The 17,686-nt window shown below is 51.1% G+C and overlaps 1 long non-coding RNA gene across 1 annotated transcript in view; it reads right to left on the bottom strand.

Moving 5' to 3' along the window:
* The window catches only part of LOC127480927 (uncharacterized), a 39,897-nt gene extending 22,412 nt beyond the window's left edge, over nt 1-17,485 (bottom strand). The window contains exon 1 of the long non-coding RNA XR_007908047.1: nt 17,193-17,485. This is a non-coding gene — a long non-coding RNA (uncharacterized LOC127480927). The remainder of the gene's footprint in view (nt 1-17,192) is intronic.
* Between the last annotated feature and the right edge of the window lie 201 nt (nt 17,486-17,686).

Here is a 17,686-nt window from a genome sequence, read left to right as displayed (position 1 = left end):
ACAACTAATTGTAGTCTTAAAAGAAAAGAAAAGACTGCTACCATGCCAAGAAAGCAAACCCCTTTGTTAATTAGGATTTTTATCTAAGAAAAACTTCTGATTTACGAAGCCATTAAGGATGGAGATCCTCTCTCATTTCAGTGCCATTGTGACAATATGGGGCCTCATGTAACACATGGAACACAGAACACTGCACATTCCCAAGCAATCAAGGGGCCATTGTAACACTCCAGGGCCTCATGGAAGACGGAGGCCCCGCAGAGAGACCTCAAATCAGAGGTTTGGGCAATCCTCAACCAGAGGACGTTCAACAAGGGGAAGTGCCAGATTCTGTCCCTGTGATGGGGCAACCCCGAATGTCCGGACAGACTGGGAATGATATTCTGCATAGCAGCGCTGGAAAATGGCCTCTGGGTCCCGGTGGATGGCCAGTTGGCCAAGAGTCAGTGGTGCCCTGGCGGGGGCTCCCTGTTAGGTCACAGTAGGGTTTTCAGACACACGAGTCCTTCGCTTGCACACAGACACAGACAGTTCATGGCAGCAGGGGCAGTATCTCCTGGGGGTCCTGCTGTCACGCCAGGAGCCTGGATGCACCTAAGCCCTTGTGGGATACCACCTGCTCTGCCACTATCTGAGATGCCCCACCGCCTGAGAGATGGAAACGCGGAGCTCTGTCCAAGAGAAGCACATCCCAGAGCTGCACGCATGGGCTTTGCCAGGATTTAGAACCGTAAATGCAATGTGACACCGAGACACTCTTTGTCCCACATAACTTCAAGGTCTCCCCAGGAGGTTGATGGCAATTGTTCTTGCTCAGGGTCATCTCCCCACACCAACAGCAGGTGTGTGCTCAAGACTTGTCTGTGCAATGCAAACAGATACACCCTGTCTAGTTCTTCCGGTCTCTCCAAGGAAGGCAAAAGAATCTCTGTGTGCCGGGTGAGAAACCAGTGCTGGAAGTTGTGGTTCTCTTGTGAGTGCCAAGAGCGGATGGTAGGTCTGTGATGAATGCCCTGAGGAGATGACCTGGGTTTTCCAGTGCACATGGCAATAGATCACACCCTGCTTTGGTGGTCATTTATGTCCTACGGAGGTGACAGAGATGGGAAAGAGAATGAAATTTTTGAATGTGCCTCTGAGTGCCCCTCAACCTGCTGCAAATGTGCAGATTCCAGTACATCCAGTTCAGGTGTGAGAGGCTGTTCCCTGGTCCTCTGAGCAAGAAGAGCTGGACGAGGGACACAGCAGAACTCGCTTACTGAGACTGCATCTCCATGAATCCCAAAGCAAGTGCGAGGGGTTATGCCACGTCCGAGTTTTCTCAGGGGAAGGTGTTTCTCCCATGCACTGCCTCCCCGTGGCAGAGGTGCCACAGCCCCCGACAAAACCACAAGTGGGCTTTGTCGCTAGCAAAAGTGCTCCTGCTGCTAGCAGGGATGTACCACGGGAAAGGTCAGGAGAGGTTGAGCCCGGAGGGTACTGAGACCGGACGGATGTTCTGCCTCTCGTGCCCCTCGATCATTCTCGCAAGCCCAGCCCGGCCCCACCGGTTCTACGGTGCAGAGCACGGACGACCGTAGCGCTGCCGCCACGGTCGCCTAGTCTCCGCCACCAGCCAGCACCCGAGGAGAGCCCGAGAGACGTCGGCACCTATCCCAGCCCCGGGGCGGATTTGTCGGAGGAGGACAGGGGAGGAGGGAGAGGAAGGCAGAGGAGGCGGAGAGGAGGTGGCCCACCATTAGCAGAGAGTCGGGGCTGGCGGGGGTAGTGAGGCGCCAGGAAGCCGATCGGCGGCTGCGGCTCTGTCGGGGATCGGGGTTGGCGGCGCTGGCCGCGGTTTTGATCTGTGCGCAGGTCTGGCGGCCGGAGACCGTAGGGGCCGGGGCAGTCCCCTTGGGGTGGACGTGCATATTCCTCGAGGCTACCCTCCTGTCTGGTAGGTTCTTCACAAAGCTCTTCTCCCGAACTATCTTCCCAGCCCTCCCTCCCTCTGGTCCATAAAGTATTCTCTGGGAACACTCATCGCTTTTTTCTTTTTCGAGCCGTTATTCTTTCCTTGCTTTACTCTTTGTCCTTCAGTGAATTCGTGCAGTCCGTCCTTCCCCTTTCCTACTTTTCTTCCTCTCTTCGCTTGGCTTAATCCCGCAGCTTTTCATTCTTCAGTGACTTCACCAATCCACTTCTTTTTCCGCTCACCTCTCTCCAGTAAATATTAATGGACATTTCAACAACTACACCCCTTTATATCCTCTTAAAATTCTTCTCCGTATTGGCTTGACTGCTGCTGTGCCCTTTTTTTTGGGAAAAAACATCCAGTGCAAAAACACTTCCGACGGCTTTTCTTCATCTCCCGGCCAGTGTCTGAAGGTAGAGCCCAGGTGCAGCAGGACCCATTAGTAGAGACCACCGAGAGCAGTGAAATCACCAAGTGCTCACACACCAACATACGAAATGCTGAATTTATCCATTGCTACCGGCAACTCCCGGGTCACAGCCCCGAGCTAAATGGTCCAGAGAGCTGCGGACACCAACGGTCTTTCCGCCGTCCTCTGGCTCTGCGGACCCCATCATGGGAACGCGGTTCTGTATTCCTGGACCCTGGCGGAAACGGACTCATTGACACTGTCGTCTTCAGAGATTTCAGGGGATTCTCTTAGAAACAAAACTCGGTTAATTGGTTCTACGGCAGAGCAAATTAGCACCCCTATGAAAACAAGGTTTTTTATTCCTATACAGAACGCAGGCTTGCGACAGAATGCCTGAGTGCAAAGTGATTCATACAGTACGGGGCAGCGAAAATCTGGGCATCCTGCAGTCAACTGCCATGTGTGTTCCTAGCTTCTCTTGAGGCATCGTCTCCTGGTTACTCTGATCCACTCCAGGCAGGAGCCGTGATTCTCTAGTTCATGAAGATCTTTCTCTTTGGATAGGAGGAGGGGTTCTTGCGTTGCCTGGAGTGTGGAAAAGACAGAGAGTAAGGGTCCGCAAGATTTGGAGTGTCACTCGTCAAGGATCTGAACACTACATCTCAGACGTGTAGCGAAGAAACTGTGAAGGCAGACAGTGCGAAGGAGCGAGGTACAACCAAGTCAGACCAAGCGTTAGAGGTGGTGAGAGAGGAAAGCAAAGAAGTAAGAAAGGAGAGACCTCCAGCCATGTGGCCCTGGCCTCAGGAAGGATGGTTGCAGAACCATCCTTCATTAGCCTCTCAGTAAAAATGCAGAATTCTCAGCTTCCTCTAAATGTGTTATCCCTCCTCTGATACTTAAGATGGTAGAAAATTTTCAGGAGCACACAGACATAAGGAGGGTGAACTAGATATTGCTCTTCCACCTGGGAAGCATGTGAAAGCCTCTGTTTCCTGTGGTGTGATGGGTGCCGGGGATCACTCTGGACTTGGTTTTGGGAAGGGGCTGGGTGTACGTGTCTCCATCTGCCAAGCCCCCAGACCTTCAACTGCCCTGGGTGGGCCAGGGCTCTCCTAGCCCCACCACTCGCAAGCAGCACTCTGGCAGTTGCCCCATGTGCTCCCTGCATGTGCGTCAGGGTCTTCATCCTGTTCCCTGCTCATCCCTCAATACATTCCCAAGGGCATATGCTCTCCTTACCATCGCTGGAGCTGGGATATCCAGCAACCCTGCTGGAGCCACGTTCCTCTCAGACCTTGCGTTTTGGCAGAAGAGAAAGGCAAATCTAGAGACACTGGGCTGCTGCCCAGCAGGGCTCATCTCCCTTTCCCCGGGGAGCTGGGAGAGAGGCATTCTTCCCAGGCAGAGGAAGAAGGACAGGGGAAAAGCCACAGAAGCGGAGGAGACACGTACTCCCCGAGGAAGCTGCAAGCAGCCCAGAGAGCTGAGGACAGCACGGGAAGACGTGAAAGATGAAGAAGGGTAGAAGCCCGGAGTTCCCAAAAGCACATCTGTGGGTGTGCAGCAGAGCAGGCGATTGCAACTGGGGAGGGGAGGAATGCACTGCGAGCTGACCGGGAACAATCTCTGCCCATGAGTGAGACCCCAGAGCCAGGCAATGCTCAGAATGCCATCGGCTGAGGGAGTCAGAAGGGCTACTGCTTGGGGAGGGAGAAACCCAAAGAGAGCATTTGAGGTACTGAAAGTACAGTTCATTTCTCGGCCCTCCTTCTTCCTTTGCTCCCCCTCTAAGAGATTCGTTTCTGGCAGCTCTCTTCTCTCGGCACAGGGTGAAGATTTCTGACACTCTCAGCAAACAGGCAGGTTTGTCTCAGCATGAATTTTGGCTGACTCGTCGTCACTTTCTGCCTGGTACACCTCCTCTCTATATCTCAGCTTTTCATAAATGCATTCTTTTTCCTCCCAGGAAATAGTCAACTACCTTTTCAGGCCCCGTGGGGGAATAAAACTGAATAGAGAAACATCGCTGCAGATCATGTACTTGCTGTCTTTCATGTGTTCACTCCAAGCGATCTTACTTCTCTAAAGAAATAAAGAGGGAAAGAAGAGAAAGCTCAGGCTTCCTTCTCTCTCTCTGCTCGCCACTTCAACTTCGCTATCCCTCTCCGTCTGTCCTCTCCTCCACATACTGCCACCAAAAGATATCTCAGCTCTCTCTGCAGTCACACATTTCTCCTTTTCAAAAAATCAGGAGATCATTCCAAAGCTGCTCCAGGTCTATCAAACTCTCATCTCACTAACTTTATTAATGCATCCCTTTCTGCCTGCAGGCTGCCTCTGGCACGACTTCCAGTTTTCCCCGGCTGGCAACATATTAAAACCTCTCTGTTTGCAGTGGACCATGGCTTACGGGGCTGCGATACACCGGGAGACCGATAGACGTCTGTGGCGAGCGGAGCTGTCAGCAGGAGCATTTCTGCTGGAGACAAAGAACACCTTAGTTTTAGACTTGGTCTGTGACACCAGTTCTATGCCGAAACAGTGCATGGGTGAAGCACCTGCCCATGAGAAATCACGGCATGGCATCTCCCACCCTCCTTGGACCAATGGAGATACAGTTTTCGTGATGAGATCCCAATTGTGTCACTTCTCCTGCTCAGAAGATTAGGGAACACCTGAAATATGTATGCTTGTCCTGAAAACAGAGAGCTCTAACTATTTGGGCAGCCTGGAGAAAACTGGAGGTCGTACCAGAGGCAGCCTGGAAGCAGAATCTGACGCATTATTAAGTTTAGTGAGATGAGGATTTGATAGACCAGGGGTAAAGTCAGTGTTCTAGCACTGGTGCCTCGTGCGCTGCTCTGTGTTTTTTACGTCACTTGGCACCCAGGTACTCAAGCCTGTTCTCTTCGTATGGCTGAAAAACCTGTTTTAATAGAAGCGCTAATACCCAACTCGTCTCCATGACGGTGCCCGGAGAGCCAGAGGACGGTGGAAAGACCATCACCCGTCACCCACAGCCGCCCCGTTTGCACCCGCAGCTTTCTGGACCATTTAGTAGCTCTCTGGACCATTTAGCACCGAGGAACTTGGGGCTGTGACCCGGGAGCTGCCGGTAGGAATGGATAAATTCAGCATTTCTTATGTTGGCACGTGAGCACTTGGTGATTTCACTGCTCTCACTGGTCTCTACCATTGGGTCCTGCTGCACCTGGGCTCTACCTGCAGACACTGGCAGGGAGCTGAAGAAAAGCCGTCGGAAGTGTTTTTCACTGGATGTTTTTTCCCAAAACAAAGGGAACAGCAGCAGTCAAGCCAATACGGAGAAGAATTTTAAGAGGATATAAAGGTGTGTAGTAGTTGAAATGTCCATTAATATTTGCTGGAGAGAGGTGAGCGGAAAAGAGAAGTGGATTGGTGAAGTCACTGAAGAATGGAAAGCTGCGGGATTAAGCCAAGCGAAGAGAGGAAGAAAAGTAGGAAAGGGGAAGGACGGACTGCACGAATTCACTGAAGGACAAAGAGTAAAGCAAGGAAAGAATAACGGCTCGAAAAAGAAAAAAGCGATGAGTGTTCCCAGAGAATACTTTATGGACCAGAGGGAGGGAGGGCTGGGAAGATAGTTCGGGAGAAGAGCTTTGTGAAGAACCTACCAGACAGGAGGGCAGCCTCGAGGAATATGCACGTCCACCCCAGGGGGCTACCCATGCCCCTAAGGTCTCCGGCTGCCAGCCTCCGCAAAGATCAAAACCGCGGCCAGAGCCGCCTGCCCCGCTCCCCGATAGCACCGCAGCCGTCGTTCGGCTTCCCGGCTCATAGCTGCCCCCGCCAGCCCCGACTCTCTGCTCCTGGTGGGCCGCCGCCTCTCCACCTCCTCTGCCTTCCTCTCCCTCCTCCCCTGTCCGCCTCCGACAAATCCGCCCCGGGGCTGGGACAGGTGCCGACGTCTCTCGGGCTCTCCTCGGGTGCTGGCTGGAGGCGGAGACCAGGCGAAAGCGGCGGCAGCGCGGCGGTCGTCCGTGCTCTGCACCGTAGAACCGGCGGGACATGGCTGGGTGGCAGGGGTGGTGTTTGGTATCGAGGATCTTCAGATTGACAGGCCATGTGCTTCTTACACCGCCATCGTCTCTTCCCTCACATCTCTCTTTTGGCACGTGGATACTCCTGAATTCTCCTCCAGGGCAAGCGTTTGCGAGAATGGTAGAGGGGCACGAGAGGCAGAACATCCGTCCGGTCTCAGTGCCCTCCGAGCTCAACCTCTCCTGGCCTTTCCCGTGGAACATCCCTGCTAGCAGCTGGAGTACTTTGCTAGCGACAAAGCCCACTTGTGGTTTTGTCGGGGGCTGTGGCACCAGTACCACGGGGAGGCAGTGCATGGGAGAAACACCTTCCCCTGAGAAAACTCGGACGTGGCATAACCCCTCGCACTTGCTTTGGGCTTCATGGAGATGTAGTCTCAGTAAGCGAGTTCTGCTGTGTCCCTCGTCCAGCTCTTCTTGCTCAGAGGACCAGGGAACAGCCTCTCACACCTGAACTGGATGTACTGGAATCTGCACATTTGCAGCAGGTTGAGGGGCACTCAGAGGCACATTCAAAAATTTCATTCTCTTTCCCATCTCTGTCACCTCCGTAGGACATAAATGACCACCAAAGCAGGGTGTGATCTATTGCCATGTGCACTGGAAAACCCAGGTCACCTCCTCAGGGCATTCATCACAGACCTGCCATCCACTCTTGGCACTCACAAGAGAACCACAACTTCCAGCACTGGTTTCTCACCCGGCACACAGAGATTCTTTTGCCTTCCTTGGAGAGACCGGAAGAACTAGACAGGGTGTATCTGTTTGCATTGCACAGACAAGTCTTGAGCACACACCTGCTGTTGGTGTGGGGAGATGACCCTGAGCAAGAACAATTGCCATCAACCTCCTGGGGAGACCTTGAAGTTACGTGGGACAAAGAGTGTCTCGGTCTCACGTTGCATTTACGGTTCTAAATCCTGGCAAAGCCCATGCGTGCAGCTCTGGGATGTGCTTCTCTTGGACAGAGCTCCGCGTTTCCATCTCTCAGGCGGTGGGTCATCTCAGATAGTGGCAGAGCAGGTGGCACCCCACAAGGGCTTAGGTGCATCCAGGCTCCTGGCGTGGCAGCAGGACCCCCAGGAGATACTGCCCTTGCTGCCATGAACTGTCTGTGTCTGTGTGCAAGCGAAGGACTCGTGTGTCTGAAAACCCTCCTGTGACCGAGCAGTGAGCCCCCACCAGGGCACCACTGACTCTTGGCAAACTGGCCATCCACGGGGACCCAAGAGGCCATTTTCCAGCGCTGCTATGCAGAATATCATTCCCAGTCTGTCCGGACATTCGGGATTGCCCCATCACAGGGACAGAATCTGGCACTTCCCCTTGTTGAACGTCCTCTGGTTGAGGATTGCCCAAACCTCTGATTTGAGGTCTCTCTGCGGGGTATCCGTCTTCCATGAGGTCCTGGAGTGTTACAATGGCCCCTTGATTGCTTGGGAATGTGCAGTGTTCTGTGTTCCATGTGTTACATGAGGCCCCATATTGTCACAATGGCACTGAAATGAGAGAGGATCTCCATCCTTAATGGCTTCGTAAATCAGAAGTTTTTCTTAGATAAAAATCCTAATCAACAAAGGGGTTTGCTTTCTTGGCATGGTAGCAGTTTTTCCTTTCTTTTAAGACTACAATTAGTTGTAGGAGAGAGAATGTAGATGACACATGGAAACTAATAGAGAGTGTATCATATGCCCATCTTCAAGAAATTAGCTTACAGGCCTCAGAAAACTTGTTTAATAAGAGATTGTTCTGTTAAGAAGAAAGTCAATTATACATTGTTTAAGCAAATGGGAAGTTCTAAGACACGTCTTAGCTGGTCGTAAAGCATTTAGTTTAGGGATTAGGGGTCTGATAGATCAATCAGAGATGCTACTAGGCCTGCTAAGGGAGAAGACCACGCTGTGAAAATGACTGCCCCTCCCAGAAGAAATGGACGCTAGATGGCAGTCTTGCTCCATGAATAAAATCCAAGAGGCTATTTGACCCTAAAATCATAAGAGAATTTTGGACTGCTTGTGAAGGGGAGGGTCTTTCAAGTAGCACTGTATTTATACCCCGAAATTTATACTGATTCTTTGATTCATGCATGGCAGAGTATCCCCACGAATCCCCAGCTGGCATATTAAAGAAATGTTCGATTCAATTGTTTCTGGTCATGGGGTTTAATTCTTTTGTTTTATCCCTTTGATTCCATGAAGTTCCAAAGATATCCCACGGTTTGTTTAATTCCATGAGGTCCCGCACATCCCAATGATGTCCCTTAAGTCCCTGATTTCTGTAGTTTCCCAGGGAACATTTGCTTCTATGATGCAGGGCAGTACCACAACGGCCACTTGATTCCGTGAGTTCCCCCAGTCTCCCAGCAGTCCTTTGGTTCCATGAGACCCTGCAATTTTGCAGTGGGTTGACCTTACCTGGATGCTAGGTGCCCACCAAGCTGCTCTATTGCTGCCCTTCCCAGCCAGACAGAAGAGACAGAATAAGATGGAAAATTATTTCTACCTTGAGATCAGGCACTTTACTAAAGCAAAAACCAAAGTTTGCGCATGCATAAGTGAAGAGGAAAATAAAAAGATTGTCTCTCTACTTCCTGTCAGCAGCGATACCTGGCCACTTCATGGGAAGCAGGGCTTCACCACACAGAGAAGCCGCTCAGAAGGCATGTATTGTAAAAAAATGGATTTTCCCCCTTTCCTGTTCCTTTCCTGAGCTCTTGTAGCTGAGCTGACGCCATATATTCTGCAATGTCCCTTTGGTCCATTTGGTTCAACTGACCTGCCTCTATCGCCTCCCATGATCTTGCCCCCGATTCAGGGGACTAAGCTGACAATGCAGATGCACCAGCCCTGCTCAGCAGTTGCCAAAGCACTGGTGTGATTAACCCCTTTGTAGCTCCCAATGCAAAGCACAGCACTGTGACGCCTGCAGTGAGAAAACGAACTCCAGCTCAGACAGATCCAACGCATGTGGGATCCTGAAATGTCTCAGGGTTCCTTTGGTTCCACGATGCCCCTCTCAGACCTGGCAGTAGAAAAATAAATCAAAAAATTGAGAAGAAATCACCTTAAAGTCATGCTAAGTCTGTCTTCTACAGTCCAGAATCTATATATGTGTGACTGCAGATACTTGGGATGAGGGTAGATGCTCAGAGGAATTCATGGGTTTGATTTAAGAAACCTGTCCCAACGTTTTCACTGCCTTTTCCTCCTTGGACATTTCCTGATGCCCGGAAAAAGCTCATGTCCAACAGCAGCTCCATCCCCCACTTCCTCCTCCTGGTTGCAGCTCTTGCACTTCTGCTTCTTCCTGGGCATCTCCCTGGCTACCCTCCTGGGTAACGGCCTCATCCTCAGTGCCGTAGCCTGCCACCACCACCTGCACATCCCCCAGGGACTTCTTCCTGCTCCACCTCTCCCTCACACACCCGGGCTGCATCTGCACCACTCTCCCCAAAGCCATGGCCAATTCCCTCTGGAACACCAGGGGCATGTCCTACTCAGGATGAGCTGCACAGGTGTTTTTTGCTTTTCTTCTTGATCACAGCGGAGCTTGCCCTTCTCGCCATCATGTCTTAGGACCGCTACGTGACCATCTGCAAAGCCCTTCACTACAGGACCCTCCTGGGCAGCAGAGCTTGTGCCCACGTGGTAGCAGCTGCCTGGGCCACTGGGAAGCGGGTCTGGCCCTGGGGCTGCAGGAGCTGCCGCCTGAGCTGATGATCTCCTGAGCAGTCCAGACATGCAGTCACTGTCCCTGTCCTCTATTGCCTCCCTTTCTTACTGCAGGACCAGAAACGACTGTGCTGCTCTGCTGGGCTGGGGCGGGGCAGGGAGATGGGGGGACCAGGGAGGGGCTGGTCTGGGCAGTTCCAGTGACTAGAAAACCCCAATGTTCATCTGAAGTGTAGGAGTGGGCAGGGTGGGAGCATTACAGGGCTGAGGTGGCTCCAGGTTCTGGGAGTGGTAGCAGGAGCCCTGGGAGACACTGTCCCTGCTGCAATGAACTGCCTGTGTGTGTACCAGGGAAGGACTCGTGTCTCTGAACACCCCCGTGTGTGCATCAGTCCAGCTCAGGGTTGGACACCTCTCAGAGCCCTGACACATTTCTCTGTGTGACTCCAGGAAAACCCCCACTGTGCCAGGGAGTTACCAGATCCTTTGCTGTCACCCTCCTGAGGTTGACCACCTTAAAAGTCTTGTTCAAATTTGGATGATTATGAAACAGTCAACTCATGGATTACCCCCATCAATACTAGACAATGCCCACAGTATAAAGGCATAAAGCCCTCCCAGCCCCTCCAGGAACCCTCAAATCCCATCCCGGTCCCACAGGACACTCCCAACTTCCCCTTAAGTTACCAGATCCTTTGCTGTCACCCTCCTGGTGTCCTGTGTAATGATGAAACTAGAAAAGGTGATCATCATACCCTGGTAATTTTCTAAGAGGAGAAATGTCACTGCTGGAAAGAAGCGTCACTGCTGGAAAGAAGTGTCACTGAAGAGGTGAGAAGAGGGAACATCATTGTTTCCTTCAGTCTGTTCCACAGCAGGGTCCCCTGGAGCCCCAGGGACACCTGCGGGGAGCACAGGGGGGTAGAGAAAGGGCTGCCTTTGGCTCTTGCTGTGCTGCTCAGCTGGGCCGGGCTCCTGGCACACAGGGAAATCCTGGCAAGCGGGCAGCACTGCAGAGAGACAGCACAGCCTCTGCACAGCCCAGCAGAGACGAGGGCACTGCCTGTAGGCACGAGAGAAGAGAAGAAAGGCAAAGGGAGGTTAAAGGCAGCAGAAAGATGGGAGGTGTTCAGCTGAGACACAACTTGGGGACACAACTTCACACTCCTCTGCAGAGTGAGTCTACAGGTGCAGGGCAATGTCACTTGTGTTCCTGGAGGGATCTCCTAAAGCTACCACATCCCACAGACTTGCACATCTGTCAGGACTCTCCCAGTTTCTCTGTTGCGCCGGAGGAGGATGTTCTCCAGGGCAGGCCTTCCCTGCAGCACCGTCAGAGGGACAGTGCAGGTGGGCTCCTTCTCCCAGGGATGGCTGCGGGGTGGGAAGGTGGGGGTGCAGCCAGGGATGCCCGGGGCTGTCCTGCAGAGCAGGGTCCCTGTGCTCCGGGGTTCTTTGTGCCAGGGCAGGGACTTTGCTGCCTGCTGGGGTCAGGTCTCATCCTGCCTGGGTAGTTGCCCACCCCTCTGCAGGGAGAAGTTTGTCGGTGGGTGGTGAGAACCCCAGCAGGAGCCAGGCAGGTTCTTCCTGCCGTTGCATGAGGTGTGTGTGGTCAGGGCTGTGGGAGGTCAGGGCTGCTCCCAGACCCAGATCACACCAGCACATTTCCAAGAGCACTGTCAAATGGGAAGGACAAAGCACAATTATTAGGAAGGAATGGAGCTTTTCTGAGTCAGTGTTTTCAGTTTCCTACTCCTGAGGAATCTGGGGGTTGAGAAATGGAAAAGGAGTTCCTATGTTGGACAAGTCACTGAGACTCCTGAGCTGTAACTTGGAATGCACAAGTGCTTCTGTAAGCAACTTCCTAAAGTGCTTTCGGCCTCTGCTCTGCTTTTGACAGAAGCCGCATCACTTCTACTGGACCCATCTGTTTTTTCTTTATCTGCCCTTTTCCACCTGCAAAAAGAAAAGTTGCTCAGTCAGTGCGCTGCAAACAGGCAGGTTTCTCTCAGGCCACAGTGAGTGCACAGACATTCGGATGGAGTGGTGACAGGGAAGTCATGAATGGATTTCTGATGTTGAGTCTACTGTTTTGAAAACAGAAAATGTGGTGTTGAAGTCATCGTTAGCCTTTGAGAAGGAAACAGGAGAAAAATCGGATAAATTTGTTGCTAAAAATGAGCTGCTTCAAACTGAGGTTGACCACCTTCAAAGTCTTGTTAAAATCTGGATGATTATGAAGCAGTCAACTCACGGATTACCCCCATCAATACTAGACAATGCCCGCAGTATAAAGGCATAAAGCCCTCCCAGCCCCTCCAGGAACCCTCAAATCCCATCCCGGTCCCACAGGACACTCCCAACTTCCCCTTAAACCCTCCGAGGCCCCCAGACTGCCTCGCAGACCCACAAAAACCCACAAGATGCCCCCAAACCCCTCCCAGTTACCTCCAGCCCTCCCAGGACCTTTCAAACCCTCTCCTAGTTGCCCCCTTCCCCTTGAGTATGCCCCCAAACTCTCTCCCAGTTCCTTCCCACATCCCCGACGATTCCCCAAAACCCCTCACAGCTGCCCCAATCTCCCCAACCTCCCTCCCAAACCCCCAAACTCCCCCAAACACCTTCCCACTTACCCCCACGACCTCCAACCCCTTCTCAGCCTCCCCATTCCTTCCCAAAGCCCCTCCCAGTTGCCGGCCCGTCCCCCAGGCTCGGGTGAGGAGGTGCCCCAGGCTGATGGGCCCGCCCAGACAGGGGCGGTTCCAGCAGCATGTCAGGAGCCACCCCCTGCCCCGGAAGCTCCCGCCCGCCCTGGAGCCACCTCAGCTGCCCCTGCAGGGGAGAAATCCAGGCCGGAGCAGAGCAGGGGGCAGGGCTGGGCTGGGACCTCGATGGACAGGGGAACTGGGACAGCAGGGGAGAGACCGGGATGGGCTGAGAGGGCACTGGGAGAGAGGGGAGACACTGGGATAGGCTGAGGGGGCACTGGGAGGGAGAGGGGAAAGTTTTTTGCCCCTTTCCTGGGCACTTGAACACCCTCTGCACCCCCGTTCCCGGCCGTGCTGGCTGTCCTTCCCCCCCAAGCCATGAACAGGTTTTGGGGCTCCCTCGTGGGTCGCAGCCAATAGAACGGCTCTGCTGGAATGACGTCATTGCCAAATTCTGCTGGGCCCCTGTCCTTGTGCCGGTGAGTCACCCAATAGAACTTCGAAACTTCCGCGGGGGCTGCCGGGAGCGGGGCGGTGATGGCGGGGGAAGGGAAGATCGGGATTGAACCCGATTGGTCCCGATCGATCCTGGCCCCAGGGTCTCCCCCCGCCGTGCTGTTTTTCACGTGCGGCCCCAACGAGGCCATGGTGGTGTGGGGGGTGAGTTCAGGGGGTCCGGGGGCTCCTGGTGACCCCTCCGAATCTCCCCCAAGACTCTCGGGAACCGCCCAGATCCCCCCCAAGACTCCTGGGGACCCTCCGCCTTTCCCCCTCCTCCCCCAAATCTCCTGTGCATCCCCTTAACCCTTGAAAATCTCCTGGGACCACCTCAGACCCCCAGACTCCCTCCTGGGGACCCCCAAACACTCTTCAGGACTCCGGGGCCCCTCCCGACCCCCTCCTAGAGTCTTTTGGGTGTCACCAACCCTTTACGGCGGATTCCTCTGTCCATTTTTCCACCCCGGACTGCTGGGGGTCCACCCCCCCAAGAAACTACTGGGAACTCCCCAGTGTCCCACCACGAGATTCCTGGGTCCCTCCCCCCCCAACCCCCTGTGGGTGCCCCCATCCTTTCTTCCCCTCGAAAATATTCTTGGGGGTCCCCCAATGTCTCCTCCAGCCCCCATCCTGCCAGGGATGGATTTGGGGGGATCTCCTTCCCCTTCCCTCTGGCCCGAAGGCAAATGCCCCCCCTGTCCTTCTTCCTTCGCCCCCAGGCAGAAAAGAGAAGAGAAACAGCCAGTTGGCCCTGGTAGGTGTGGGTGTGTGCAGGCTGTGGTTGAGTGGTTGAGAAGGGAGAGGAGGGGGTTGGTGTTTGGGCCAAGTCCAGCAGGTGATGTCTTTTGTGTCTGGCAGTCCTTGGTCGGCTCCACGACCATCCAGCTGTCAGTGTTCATGACATACCCATCAGCCCTTCTCTTCTTGGCTCCTACACTTGCCAACCCTAAGCTGCTCCTAAGTTCTCTTGCTGTTAGTTCATAAAGAGGTCTTGTCAAGTGTTACTGATTTAGAAACTAAAGCCTGACATCATTGTCTTTGCCAAAGATGTGTGTGAAAGGGCAGTGCTGTTGCAAAGCAGTGTTGAGCTTCACATTGGGATTATAGTGTTGTGGGCGGATTTGTTAAGGTTTTATGTTCTTGTAGTTGAAATTACAACGATGGTTTTTCAGGCCAAAGGTCTTGGATAGAAGCCAAGCAGGAATTGTTATGACGTACTTTATACTATTTTTAAGTGTTAGTTTTATTTTGGGAGGACTAGCAGTTGCTTCCAATCCTTCTCCATACTATGCAGTAGTGGGGTTAGTGTTGGCGTCTATTGTAGGGTGTGGATGGTTAATGAGTTTGGGGGTGTCTTTTGTATCACTAGTGTTATTTCTGGGATATTTAGGTGGGATGTTAGTGGTTTTTGTGTATTCGGTTTCATTGGCAGTAGATCCATTTCCTGAGACCTGAGGGGACTGGCAGGTTGTTGGGTATGGTGCTGGGTTAGTTTTAGTGTTGGGGGGTGGGGTGTTTATTATAGGGCTATCTGAGTTAGAGTGGTTAGGGATAAACACGGTGGATAGTGGGGGTGTTTTATCTATTCGGTTGGATTTTGAGGGAGCGACTATGTTTTATTCTTGGGGGGTTGGCAATTTTTAATTGCGGGCTGGGGTCTGTTGCTGACGTTGTTTGTTGTGCTAGAACTTGTACGAGGGTTGTCTCGTGGGGCAATTCGGGCGGTTTAAGGTGGTGTGGTTCAGAGAATAGTTTAATGAAAATTCCAGCTTTGGGAGTTGGTGATAAAGGTTTGATTCCTTTTTTTCTTAAAGGTTGGAAAAAAGTTTGGGACCAACTGTTAAAGGCGTATGTGAGTGGAATATTAGTTAGAGTAGTGGGGGCGATTACTTGGGGAGGTAAGAGGGTGAAAGGAAATGATGGGGTAGATTAAAGTGTAAACAAACAAATGAACAAATGACTGATGAAAGGAAATGATGGGGTAAATTAAAGTGTAAACAAACAAATGAACAAATGATGATGAAAGGAAATGATGGGGTAAATTAAAGTGTAAACAAACAAATGAACAAATGAATGATGAAAGGAAATGATGGGGTAAATTAAAGTGTAAACAAACAAATGAACCAATGATGATGAAAGGAAATGATGGGGTAAATTAAAGTGTATTAAAAAAATTTAACAAATTGATCATGCAAATGTTTTAATTGGAAAATTAGGGGAATGGAAAGTTTGTAAAATTTGAAATTTTTGTTAAAAAATTTAAAAACAAAAATTAATGATGAATAGAGGGAAAGTCCCTAGATCATTGCAAAAAATGACAAAATTTTTGTAATTTTTTGTCAAATTGACGACAAAAAATATGTCTGTCGTGCATTAATTAAATTGCAACTTGATGAGAGACGTAATGGAAAAACCAAACCAACAGCATGTGACAGTGCATCCGTGCAACAGTATGAGACCGAATAACACTTGAAACCATATCATTAATTTTCACGCGAAAGTGAGAAAACCGCTCGCCGACCATAAGGGGTACATGTCAACCATATATGGGAACCCCCTGGCGGAGCACTCTGAAGGGCTTATTGAGATCTACCCCAAAAAAAAAACCCCAAAAGTTTAGAAGAGAGAAAATGCCGCGATCACGAGGTCCAGGTTGGCCGAACATCCCCAACCATTAGTAACGGAGCGCAAGTTTAGGAAAATTAAGCAAGTTATGGCCCTGACCGAGGAACCAGAGGCGACAAAGAGCAAGTTATGAGAGTGGGTTATTGGTGGAGAGGGAAAGAATACACCTGAAGCTGGACATGATAAACATTACTAACGCCGGGTTGCTGGTTTCTCGTGAGGAGTACGACTAATAAATAACCCAGCACTTCTTGGTTGGTACATAGAGCAAGGTTAAGTGGTGAGTGGTCCATGGACCATGGATTCTAGGTTCTGTGACGTTCCTCGTATTGAGAAGGATTTTATGCGAAAATTGGCGGTCTTAGCTTTTAGTTCGTTTGGCGGGATTATTCCTAGAACATGACATGTTATGTCCTTGTGTGGGAATGTGCCGAGGTCTGTGAATGACAAGTTTTGGGTTGTATGGGAGATAGTATGAAAATTTGGATGGTTTTGCAATAATAGTATGTCAAATTTTCCTACATGCATGTTATGTCTAATGTGGTGGAGAATGCTATGCAAAGTAATACATACCGTAGGGTATGGGGGGAGGGGGGCACCCCTCCCCTTGATGTACGCGTTGATTGGAAAGTTGGGGGGTGTTTGGATATTTTTTGAAAAACTCTAAGAAGGGGGCGGCCTTCAGTCTTTGGTTTACAAGACCAACGTTTTTTATAAACTGTTAGAGTGGTTAGAGGTTGAGTATCTTATTTTCTAGGAGACTAGTGATGGGGAATAAGATGAGAATGATTGTGAAGTAGGTAGTTGAGGCAAGTTGTCCGATGACAATAAATGGATGTTCGACTGGTTGGCTACCGATTCATGTAAGGATTAAAAGATTTGTTACTAGGATTCAGAATAGAAGTTGGGAGAGAGGTCGGAAGGTTGTAGTTCGTTGCTTTGACATGTGGAGGAATGGGGCTAGAAATAGAATTAAGACGGAGGTGGCTAGGGCTAGGACTCCTCCTAATTTGTTGGGGATTGATCGTAGGATGGCATATGCAAATAGGAAGTACCATTCAGGTTTGATGTGGGGAGGTGTTACTAATGGGTTTGCAGGTGTAAAATTTTCTGGATCTCCTAAGAGGTTGGGTGAGAATATGGCAAGTGTTATTAGAGGAATGAGGAGGAACAAAAGGCCTAGAATATCTTTTATTGAGAAATAGGGGTGGAATGGGATTTTGTTGCAGTCTGAATAAATACCTAGGGGGTTGTTTGAGCCTGTTTCATGTAAGAAAGTTAAGTGGATGAGGGTGAGAGCTGCAATTAGGAATGGGAGGAGGAAGTGGAGGGCAAAGAACCGGGTAAGTGTAGGGTTGTCAACTGAGAATCCTCCTCAAGCTCATTCTACAAGTGTTTGGCCAATGTAAGGAATTGCTGAGAATAGGTTAGTAATTACTGTAGCGCCTCAGAATGATATTTGGCCTTATGGAAGGACATATCCTACGAAGGCAGTTGCTATTAGAGTTAAGAGGAGAATAACTCCTGTGTTTCAGGTTTCCTTATATAGGTAGGAGCCATAGTAGAATCCTCGTCCGATGTGTAGATAAATACATATGAAGAAGAGGGAGGCGCCGTTTGCATGGAGGTTTCGGATTAGTCAGCCGAATTGAACATTTCGGCATGTATGGGCGACGGACGTGAATGCCAGGGTGATATCCGCTGTATAATGTATTGCTAGTAGGAGGCCAGTGGTG

Source organism: Manacus candei, unplaced genomic scaffold, assembly GCF_025592945.1.
Source record: "Manacus candei isolate 608988 ecotype Guabito, Panama unplaced genomic scaffold, ASM2559294v1 h1tg000076l, whole genome shotgun sequence".
Taxonomy (NCBI): Eukaryota; Metazoa; Chordata; class Aves; order Passeriformes; family Pipridae; genus Manacus; species Manacus candei.
The sequence above is the reverse complement of the archived record's forward strand: the minus strand, read 5'-3'. Positions and strand labels throughout refer to the sequence as shown.